We start from the raw sequence: 7,422 nt of genomic DNA, 5'->3' as shown, positions 1-7,422 counted from the left end.
ACAGCGTACCGAGGAGGAAACATCACAAATGAAAATAGATGGACATTTACAGCCAACACATACTAATATTTGAGACTCGGCCACTGATGTTGAAAGCTGAAGATAAGTTCTTTAGATGTTTATCTTGAAGGATGTTTTAATAGCAAAAATTGTCCTGGCATGACAAAAAGAGAGCTCCTACCAGGTGGCAGAATGGCTCGTGTGAGGGGCAGTCGGTGTAGTTAAAATCCCTATACCCACAGTTGTATATGAGTTACAGGATATGATAGGGTGTTCTTCACACAGCAGGAATGTGTGTACACATATACATCCCTATGTCAAATTTGAATCTAATTTCACTGAGGACTACTAGAAAAGCAAGATAATTTTTTAAATTTACATAAAAGCTTGAGGAAGTCTTTAAAAATTAAAAATTACTGAACTAAAATTTAAGAGAAGATAAAACACCAAAGAGCTAAACATGGTATTAGGTATTGCCTTCCACTTGGGACCTCTGAAGGAAATGACTGAGAGGCTAGGTTATGTTTTGGGCAGCTTTAATGTGCTTGCTAGGGGGACAAACGTGGAGATCAGGGCTGACTATGTTTAAATCTGATAAAAGCCCCTTGTTTGGGGTTTATATAGTGGTTCTCAAATAAATACCAGGTGGCATTTGGCATAACTGGAGACATTTTCTTATTGTCATTACTAGGAAGAGGTCCTATTGGCATCTATTGGGAAGAGGCTGAGACCCTACTGAACGTTCTGTAAGGCATAGAACATCCCCCTACAATAAGGAATCACCCAGCTTGATATGTCGATAGTGCTGTGGTAAGATGATACTAGATTGCTAGTGCTCTCAGGTGCCTAGAACAACAAACATAAATTCTTTCTGAAAGAATGAAATCTTATCCTACTTCTGTAGAAACAAACCAATTTTTCAAATGAAATGGCTGTCACACAAGGATAAACAACGAGGAGACAACAATCATGAATGAGGATCAACAGGAACAATGCGCAGTGAAAGCAAACATGCAGAGGCGCTGGGTTTTAAAACTGTCACCTTACCGAGTCCAAGGAATAGAAATAAAAGATTGAAAATTTTGACAGAGAACTGAGAGCCACAAAAAAGTTACAGGCAAATTTGTGAAATAGGAAATTCAGCACTGAAAAATATCACAGTCCCAATTAAGAATGCAGTGGATGGGTGTGACAGAAAATGAGAAAGAATTTAATAGAGAACTGGTAACCTAGAAGGCAAATGAGAAGAAAATATTCAAAATGAAACCCAGATAGATAAGAGACTGAAGAGAAGGTAAGAAAAGCAGACAAAACAGAAGTAATCAAGCAATAACAGCAGAGTTAATGATAGAATTTCTCCAAATTAAAGACATGAACCAGCAGATTCAAGTAGGTGAAAGAATTCCAAGCAGTATAAAGGAAAACAATTCACTCCTACACACACCATAATTAAACTTCAGGAAGCAAAAACAAAAATAAAATCTTAAGAGATAAAGATTTGCTTGTGGTGACACAGTGAGTGGATAGAGTTGACCTGGAATGCTGAGGTCCCAGTTTGAAACCCTGGGCTTACTTGATCAAGGCACATGTGATAAGCAATCAGTGAACTACTAAAGTGAAGCAATTATGAGTTGATACTTCTTGCACCACCTCCCCTTCTCTCTGTAAAATCAATTAATAAAAATTTTTTAAATGTATTATAAAAAAAGAGCTTAAAGATTTTTGAACAGTACACAAAAATTTACCAACCATACTGATAAATTTTTATGTTAAAATTAAGACCTTCTCTTCATCAAAAAATATCTGTAAGGCACAGACTGGGAGAAGATATTTGTAATTCATATTTCTGATAAAAGGCTTCCATCCAGAATATATAGAGAACTCCTATAAATTCATATGAAAAAACCCCAAATAATGTAATAAAACAATCAACAAGAAACTAGACAAAAGAGGATATCCAAATGGGCAATGCACTTTTGAAGAAATACTCAACCTCACTATTGACCAAGGAAGTCCAAATTAAAATTACAATGAGATTATTACTGTGATTTAATATAGGGTGAGACAAAAGTAAGTTTACAGTTGTATGTATGGAAAATAATACAATTAATAATAATACAAGAATAAACTGTGTTTAGCATACTCAGAGCTGCAACCCTACTTTGGACCCACCTTGTATGCACCAGGATAGTTGAAAATAAAAAAGACTGTCAGTACCCAGCCTTGGTGAAAATACAAAGCAAGGAAACTTATACTGTTATAGAGAATGTATACTAAGATGACTACTTTAGAAAAATAGTTTGGTATTACCTTCTAAAACTGAACAAACACACATTTCGTGAGCTAGCTATTTCATTCATAGATAAATGCTCAACAAAAGTACAAGCACTTTTGCACAAAGATACGCATGCAACAATGTTTAAAGCAGCTTCATTCATAATAGCCAAAATTGGAAAATGAGTCAGATTTACATTAAAAGTAGAAAAAATACAAAATGTATTGATATATATTCATATAGTAGAGTATTACACAGCAAAGAGGCTGAATGAATGACAGCTACAAATGAGACGGGTAAGTCTCATAAAGAAGGTTTATTGAAAGAAGGTGTACACACAAAAGAACATGCTATATGGTTTCATTTCTATAAAATTCAAAAGCCAAATAGATGATAATATTTATTCATGTATACTGGGGTGGTAAAACTATAGAGAAAAGAAAAGACTATCAGAAAAGTTAGGATAATGGCCATTCTGGGGGAGGAAACATGTTTGGGTAGGAGTGTGACTGAATACATAATTTGACAGGCCCAGTGCAAAATGAGAAATCGCTGACGAATGATGAAGAGTTTCTGAAGAGTGGAAGCAGAGCACTGAGCGGAGTGTGCAGCCAGCCTTCCTAAACTGAGGCTCCTGTCTCAGCCCACGGAGCTGCCCAGGCGGCCTCGCCTGCCCCGGGGGGGGCAATGTTACAGAAGTCCTTTTTGATTAATAAATCAATAAACTTTATTTTTGTGTATTCTTCTGTGTATGACAGAGCATAATGAAGGAAGAAGATCTTTAAAAGGACCAAAACAAAACAAAACACAGGAGCCCCATTTTCATTCCAATCCAGGGAGCCTTGGAGGCCAATGCAGATCAGACTATGTGGCCATTTGAAAAGCACTAAATTCAGCAGTGGGAGGCCGGGCCCTTGTCACACTCCGCTGGCAAGTCACTGGACTGTTTAGATTCTCGTTTTCTCAGCCTGCCAAATGTTTACTCCCTCCTCCCTGTCTCACAAAGTTAGAAGAGTCAAATGGTTTCAGATAGTAGCACTTTAGAAACAAGTGGCTATGCAGTGTAAGACAATAGGACTAGAATATTCTTTACACATTAAATTTCTTTTTTTTTCTTGATCAAGCAGTGGCGCAGTGGATAAAGCAATCAGCTTGGGACACTGAGGACCCAGGTTCAAAATCCTAAGATCACTGGCTTGAGTGCAGTCTCATCCAGCTTGAGCATGAGGTCACCAGCTTCAGCATAGGATCATAGACATGACACCATGGTCTCTGGCTTGAGCCCAAACGTCACTGGCTTGAAGCCCAAGGTCGCTGGCTTGAGCCCAAGGTCACTGGCATTAGCAAGGGGTCACTGACTCAGGTGAAGTCCCCTGGTCAAGGCACATATGAGAAAGCAATCAATCAATGAACAACTAAGGTACTGCAACTATGAGTTGATCCTTTTCATTTCTCTCCCTTTCTGTCTGTCTTTTCCTCTCTCTTGAATGCGCTAAAAAAATAAACAAAATAAAAATTTTAAAAATTCACTTTTTAATTTCCCCATGCAATGAAGAGTAGATGATTTCTATTTAAATGGCGTCACCTGGTACCCTCATCACGTTTTGATCTGGACTGTGCCAAGGGATGGCAATGAGATTCTCAGGCCCCTTTGTACCCTCGAGTGTGTTTGGGTTCCACACGGAACTAGGAATCTCAGTTCCCAGCAGTAATCTCTCCCTCTTGCAGCACCCAAGAAGGAGCACCCCTCTTCCCTGCCCACAGCATCGTGCCACCTGCAGACCCGCCCTCGTTCCTGGAAACACTCAGTTCCACGGCCCAGCCTGGGAGACAGAGAGAGAGCCCGCGGTCTGAACTAAGAACAGGGGCTCGTTCTCTGGAACTGAGTTCAGAGGTTCTGGTCTTTTGGAATAAAATTCCATAGTCCCATATGGTTCTTTCTCAGACCACTTAAAGTAATGTGATCCCACAGTTAAACCCTCCTTGGCACTCATTCAATACATAGGAGGTCTTCGTTCCGCGAGGATGAATTTGGAAAAGGATGAATGTGTAGAGAAGAGGCAGGTGGGCTCCAGGCCCGAAGGGACACCCTACAGCAGTCACTCGAAGAGACCTCGGTATGAAACATGCTCGAAAGCAGCCACATTCACAACTCTGGGCTGCAGCGAGTCCAGCCCAGGTGCACCTATTTGAATAGAACCCTGTAGCCGCTGGCGTCACGGGTATTTTTTAAGTGTTTTGCTACCATTTTGTCAGTAATGCTCTTGGGTATGCAGACTGGGTCTTACGTTTTATTTATAAAACATCTCGTATACAGACCACAGAGGATAATGTATTTGGGAGACCTGATGACTAGCTGTGTGGTGAGAGCCTGCTTCTGCTCACAATTTCACAGCCCTTCCCGACTGCCCTTTAGGTTTCTAAGAGCCGCCTTGGGGGCCGTCCCCATCAGACTGGAAAGCTTCGGCTGTGGCCATCGCTCATATTTCATCACCATAAAGCAGAAAGAAGTGCTCCTGCGGCCTCATACCAGATATCCAAGGAACTGATTGAAAACCAACTAGAAAATCTGATAGGTGTGTTAACTCAAAGGGGGAGCCTGTGGGACTCCGCCCCCACACAGCAAAGGTGAGCTGTGCCACAGTCCGCAGGGAAAGTCAGCCTTTGCTGGTTTTCTTATTCCTCACCTCCTCGAGTGCTTTCATGGCTCGTCCTTTCTTCCAGGAGAAGTTCGTAGAGGATTCTTGGGAAGAAGGAATTGGAATTTTGCTGGAATCACTGTGTTTCTTTGCAAACCCTTCTTGCAAACAAAGACCCTTCTGGTCCTTATGACTCCCAGGCAGGGAGGGAGGGTGAGTTTCATGAAGTGCACAGAGCTCTGGAGAAGGTGTCAGGGAAACTGAGTCCCAGTCTTCCCTTTGTCTCAGACTAGTAACAAGTCTTCATCCTTTAGCTCATCTTCGTCGTCCTAAAATACGGACTGTGCTGCATGGCTACCTCACAGGGTGATTACTGGGCTCAAATAAGATGTGAAAAAGGCTTTTGAATCTGAAATGCTAGGTCAATATGAGTTCACCTAACATTCCAGAAGAGAAAAGGAGATGAGGGAAGCCAGGACTCACTCAAAATCACAGAACTGCGATGAAAATGTGTTGAGACTTGAGCCCCTTTTCCTTCCATCCTTCTGGTGTTTTTTCCAGAACGGGCTGACCCCTTGGGGCAGTTTCTCCCATGTTTGATCACCCTGAGGACAAGAACTGGGCCGAACGTTTTACTCATTTGATGGAGTACCCAGTCACTATTTTTCAGGTAATATTAATTGAAGAAGATTCCCAAATGCCATGTAACGTCCCACGAGGTGAGGTTGGATTTAGACATTTGCATCTCCACCATCAGCAGGACTAATGAGATTAAGCCCTCAGCCTCAGCAGACTGACTCACACAGGCTGCATAACAAGGACGGGAAGAAAGCATTAACCTGTCAGAATGGCTATCATCAATAAATCAATAAACAACAGTACTGGGCCCTGGCCGGTTGGCTCAGCGGTAGAGCGTCGGCCTGGCGTGCGGGGGGACCTGGGTTCGATTCCCAGCCAGGGCACATAGGAGAAGCGCCCATTTGCTTCTCCACCCCCCCCTCCTTCCTCTCTGTCTCTCTCTTCCCCTCCCGCAGCCAAGGCTCCATTGGAGCAAAGATGGCCCGGGCGCTGGGGATGGCTCCTTGGCCTCTGCCCCAGGCGCTAGAGTGGCTCTGGTCGCCACAGAGCAACGCCCCGGAGGGGCAGAGCATGCCCCCTGGTGGGCAGAGCGTCGCCCCCTGGTGGGCAGAGCGTCGCCCCTGGTGGGCCTGCCGGGTGGATCCCAGTCGGGCGCATGCGGGAGTATGTCTAACTGTCTCTCCCCATTTCCAGCTTCAGAAAAATACAAAAAAACAACAACAACAACAAAAAAAAAACCCAGTACTGGCAAGGGTCTGGAAAAAGGGTGACCCTCCCACAGGGCTGGTGGGAAATCACTGGGGCAGCCACTGTGGAAAGCAGTATGGAGTTTCCTGAAAACATTAAAAATGGAACTGCCATTTGACTCAGCAGTCCCACTTCTGGGAATACATCCTAAGAATGCAAAAAAACTAATTCAAAAGACCATATGCACCACTATGTTTATTGCAGTGCTATTTACAATAGCCAAGTTCCGAAAACAGCCCAAGTGCCCATCAGTAGATGAGTGGACAAAAAAGCTGTGGTACATTCACACAATGGAATACTATGTGGCCATTAAAAAAAAAATCTTACCTTCTGCAACTGCATGGATGGGCCTGGGGAGCATTATACTGAGTGAAATAAGCCAGTGAGAGAAAAACACGTACTATATGATTTCATTCATAGGTGGAATCTAATGAACAAAATGAACTAATATGCAAAATAGAAAGAGACTCATAGATAGAAAGCAGGCAGACAGCTGTTGGTGGTGAAGGCTGAATGAGGTGGGTGGTGGGATTGAATAAAAAAGAACAAAAAGAAAAAAGAAAAAACTCATGGACTCGGACAACAGTGTGGTGATTGCAGGGGGGAGGTGGAAGAGGGTGCGGGGGGGGGGGGGATAATTAGTGATGGACAGAAACTTGATTGGGAGTGAACACACAATACAGTGTACAGAGATGTGTTGTAGAATTAAGCACCTGAAACCTGTACAGTTAGGTTAACTGGTGTCACCCCAATAAATTCAATTAAATTATTTTTAAAGAAGAAAAGGGAATGTTAACTGGGGTAAAGGTTGCAGAGGGCTCAGAGAAGGAAGATGTTCTGATTTAGGGATTCCTTCACTTAAATTGCATTCCTCTTTAGTGCTTTGCAAAGAGGGGTGTTCTGCAAAGAATTTTTACACAAATCCGGCTGGAACCATGAACAGGAAACTTCATTTTGGAGTAAAACAACTGGAAATGAAAAAAACTCCTGCCCCCAAAGTCAGTCATCTTTGTTTCCTTGCAGAGAAATATGCACAAGGCTCTGCTCGGCACTTCTCAAAGCTACTGGCTTTTTTTTTTTTTTTTTTGGCCTCCATTGAACCACCCTTGTTGCCTATATATAGCCCTGTCTTGTGTAAAGAATTTAAAAAGCATTAGAATGCAGAAATCAAAGAGACAATAA

The sequence above is a fragment of the Saccopteryx bilineata genome, chromosome 4 (assembly GCF_036850765.1).
Source record: "Saccopteryx bilineata isolate mSacBil1 chromosome 4, mSacBil1_pri_phased_curated, whole genome shotgun sequence".
NCBI classification, from domain to species: Eukaryota; Metazoa; Chordata; class Mammalia; order Chiroptera; family Emballonuridae; genus Saccopteryx; species Saccopteryx bilineata.
Note: the sequence above shows the minus strand (reverse complement) of the source record.